Source organism: Rhamphochromis sp. 'chilingali' (assembly GCF_963969265.1).
Source record: "Rhamphochromis sp. 'chilingali' genome assembly, chromosome: 18".
Lineage (NCBI taxonomy): Eukaryota > Metazoa > Chordata > Actinopteri > Cichliformes > Cichlidae > Rhamphochromis > Rhamphochromis sp. 'chilingali'.
In genome coordinates, this window is record NC_137945.1 from 8,076,984 (window position 1) to 8,081,847 (window position 4,864).

Consider the following 4,864-nt stretch of genomic DNA (forward strand, 5'->3'; position numbering starts at 1 on the left):
TTCACTCTTAACCATTCTTTTCCTTCAAAATTGCTCCAAAATTTATATAAATATTGTTTTACTTATTTTCCCTACATATCTGCATTTTGAGAGTCCAGTGCCTTTTCTCTCAGCCTGCTTTTCAGTCTCTCTGCTTTCCGTTGCCTCCTCTCTCTCCTCTCCTTTTGTCTCTCTGCCTTCAGAATCACATTCTTTCTGTTCATTTCTCTCTCTGTCCTCCTCTACCATTCATGTTCTTTTTCCTTCTGTATTTATTGCCTGTCCATTTCTGTGTGACTCCACGTGTGTCTCTCCTGCAAATGTGTGTCAAAAATCATTTTTTGTGTGATTATATAAACCAGTTTAATTCAATCCTTTTGTTCGCATCATTTTAGATCTGAATTATAAAAATGTGTCTAACAGTACCAAAACAACACATATTTATGCATTAATACAAGAAATTAAAGTGATAACATTCCTTTTTGTTGTTAAATTGAGGCTATATATTTCACTGTAATAACCAAGAAACATATGCATTAATCTCTGTGGTAATTAGGCCTCCATTACTTGATTTTGACAACAGACGGATATAATGCAGATACAGTCTCAGGCACAGTGGGCAGTAACCACGCTCCCTTTGCCACCTTCATCACTCTCTTTTTTTCCCCTTCATCTCATCAACATGTCTGGTATCTTATGCTTTTGCAGTCTTTCCGGTTTCTTCTGTGTCACTGATTGCTGTGTTAATTAATATTTATCAGCAGAATCTTGCAAATAAATGCACGAAATATAAGGAGCCCTACTCTTTCAAACCTGCTTTTCAACTCCACACACTGAAATGATACTACTGGTTCATTAGTCTGACACTGGATTGATGGAATTATTGCTAGCTTGCAAACTAGTTAGATTTATTCAGTAACAAGTCAAAGTCATGACAGTCATGCATTGCTTAATGTAGCAGGACCGAACGGGAACCATTCAGATGATTTCTAAGTGTAAGCGGCAGTGAGCTACAAGCAGTCAAATAGTACAATTTTCCAGTTACTAGCATCACATATTGGGAAAATGGGGGTTATATTTATTGATCAAATGAGAGAACCGCTTGTGTTGAATAAAGATTTTGTAATAAAGGCAGGATCACCAAAGTAGATGCCTATATGTAGATGTAGACAGCCTATATAACATAATACGAGACAAGGCAACATGCACAATTACTTTAACATTGTGTCACCCCTGAGTTTAGTTGAATCTAGAAATATAACACATTATGACAGGCATTAAAAATTGTATTTCTCCTAAAGAGCGTTTAGCCAAAGACTTGCATATCTTGGCATGCTGTGTAGCGTGTCCTTAAAAAACTGGACAAGTGGGGGAGAAAATAGGAAGTGGAAGCCTAAAAACTATTTGCAGCAGAATAACAGGACCTTAAAGACACATACTTAAAACATAAGGAAACAAAACAAAACAAACAAAACACACAGAAGACCTTGAACCCGACCTGAAAGTTAATTTCAAAGTCAATTTGTTGTTCAACGAAGCCTCTTCAGAAATGGTCTCAGTGGAAGGGCAGCTGTCAAGAACTCATTCTTCAGTAAAGGAAACAGGTTGATGTCTGACAAACTGCGCAAGAACTGGAGAGATAAATCTAAATTTTAAAATTTTGGATTTTGGTATCAGTGATATGTATGGACAAGGTGAAGAGAGAGGTGCAACAATGAGTCATAGTAAAGGCTCTATCATGGTTTTGGGCTGCATTTCAGTCAGTGGTGTTGAAGATCTTCTCAAACTTGATGAACTAGAAAAAAAACATACCATCAGATTTTTACAATACATGCAACACAATCTGGAAACCATCCGATTGGCAACATATTCAGTTTTCAGAAAGAATATGATGCGAAAAACACAGTAAAAGCATGCCTGGATAGAAAAACATACATTATTGAAGCAGTGTTGGATCATTTTGATAGAGCTCAGGAGGTAGAGCAGGCTATCTTCTAACTGGAAGGTTGGTAGTTCGATCTACATGCCAAATATCCTTGGGCAAGATACTAATCCCAAGTTCCATCGATCCATTAGAGAATATGCGTGAATGTTAGACGGAAAGCACAATGTGCCTGTATGAATGAGTGTTCATACAAGCACTGGGTGAATTAGGCAAGTTGTATGAAGTGCTTTGAGTTCTCAGGTAGAGTAGGAAAGCTTTATATAAGAACAATTTCCCTTTTTTTCTTTACAGAGAACAAAAAGCAGCCAACATCCAAAAGAGCTTCGCCCTTCTAGAAACTGAAGAAGAATTCCTGGAAACTAATTAAAGAACTAACCTCAAGTTTAAGAGTAATAAAAAATAAAAGAAAGCTTCTAAATATTAAAGTTGGTCATAAATCGCTGCACCTATTTCCCATTTCTCTAGCAAAGTGTATATAAATAAGGAATGAGTCAACACTTTTGCACAGTACTGGAAAACTGGAAATAAGTAAAAAGTTATTAACTTAATAACAGTGGGTGGATGATGGAAAACTGCTGAAGTGAAAGCATTAAAACACATGAGCAAGATGAAGGTGAGAGTCTGCTAGTCGTAATCTACTGCTAGATATAGCCTTTCAATGTCAAACATGAAATCAACATTTAATGTAAGGAAGGTAGGAACAGAAAGCTGCACACTCAACCTTTTTGCCATTTTGTAAAATATCTTCATATAACCGCAAAAAGCCCCGACAGAAGATGAAATGTGAGCTTTCAGTGCTCAGCTAATGTGGTCTTGTCATTGGCAGAGCTATATCAATAACCTATCTGCAGCTGCAGTTGTTGTGCTAGCACAGCAAACAGTGGGTAGACATCCGCACTTGTGCCTTCCTTTGGGAAGGAGAGGGAAATCAGAGAACTAATCAGCAGCAGCTAGGACTGTGGAGGTGAATGCAAGTGCAACAAGCTCGTGATGCTGATGGGAGCTGACAATGAGAATTGGGAGAGGATCAGGAGACACCCTTACTTAAGCTAGCTGTTTCCTCAGCCTGGAAAACTTTGATTTAATGTAATGGAGTCTTCATCAGGAGGGAATGAAAAAAAAAACAATGGGAATTTGGAAACTGTTTGCTTGGAAGGCCTGTGAAATTAAGATGAGAAGATTGGAGGGTTTGTTTGTGTGTGTTTATAAGGTAGTGAGGAACTCTGGCTCTGAAAATATGTTTCTATATTTTTCTGAAACAGTTGGGTACAATGCTTGTTCTTGTTCTCTGATGTTTGCAGAGTTGTTTGGGCTGCGTAACAACAGCGTAATTAACGTCCCAGGGGTGTAAATAGCAAATAAATTAATACTAATTCTATGCAGAGATGTACAAAATAGCCTCCATTTTTAGTAGCTTGTTAGCGCGCGCACACACACAAACACGCACACACAAACACACACAAAACGGTGGCATGTACACACACAAACACACATGTATATCCTTCCTGCACACATATGCATATAAGTAAACATGACACACCTCGCCTCCTTCCAGTCATACATGAGCATAAAACACACAAGCTAACACATTCAAACATGCTACCAATACAAACACACACCTACTTCTTAATCCCTCAGCACCACGAACACAACAAGGAAGTGAATTATGATGTGTGAGGACTTGGCTTGGTATCACAGGGAGGCTACCACACTGCTCATTTGGATGTTAATTAGTTTGGCCTGTTTGCATTTTTATTTATCTGGTGCACAGAGTTTGAGCTGATAATCTATTCACACTGATATTGGGAGATAAAACTTCAGCTCAGATGAGGCTGGCCAGTAAAATCGCTGCTTTTCTTAAATTATTCATCAACAGGGCGGCTCTGAGTGGCATCCCATGCATTTCAAAGTCACTCCATCCTGCCATTTATCTGCTCAAGGTACATGTTGGGGATTGGTATCGGCACTTATAATAAGGTATGGCTCCCTGTCCCTCTCTGTCTCACCCCTCAGCATCAAACACCTCCATGACAAATTGGTCCCGTTTCTATTTCCTTCAGTTGAATTAAAATGCTATATCACCCTCAATAGCACATACTGTATTGAGATATATTGATATGCATCCAACACGGGGCATGTAATGAGAAGAGATGACAGAGCGCTTGGATTGCCGGTGCACCTGCCACATACTGCTGGCCAAGTCAGTGGGATGAGAGATGAAGAAGAAGATGAACAGGGCACAAATGCAACCCCCCCCCCCCCAGCCTCCCTCGCTGCGTGGCTGATTTACAAGTTATGGCCTTTTTCTCCTTCATTCCGCCGTCATTGAAAGAAGATTAGATGGGGCCGATTGCTTTAGACATCAAACATCATACAGTCAATCCGTCGGAGCAGTCACTTTCAGTGCCGCCCCTTACGCACAGCTTTGTGGATGCATTCACAGTAAGAAAAGAGGAGGAAAAAAATGTATGCCTTCCCAGAGTCCACCCTCTTCTTCAGCCTCTAACCTCCCCTGTTTCTCTATTCCACAGTCAACTGATGCTCACTGGGATGTAAGGGCAGTATTTTCTAGCCCCCCCCCCCCCCCCCCCCTCCCCTCCCCCCCATGCTTTTTTGTCTCGTTTTTCTCTCTCCCTTTTTCTTTATCGCTAACTTGTGAATGGCAGCCAATCAGGGGAAGAGTCGCCTCAGCTTCAGCCTCGGTGACATCCACCGCCAGAAGTGATGCACGGCTAGAGAAAGAGAGAGGAGGGGATAGAGGGAGAGAGAGAGGGAGAGAGAGGAGGGGAGGGGGAGGAAAGAAGGGAAGGGAGGGAGAGAAAGAGAGACACAGACAGAGCAAGAAGAGATGATAGAAAGAAAGTGTAGAGGAGGAAAGGGGAGAGAAGCCAGAGAGCGGGGAGGAGAAATGGAGCGAGGGAGGGAAGAGAGAAAGAGCAA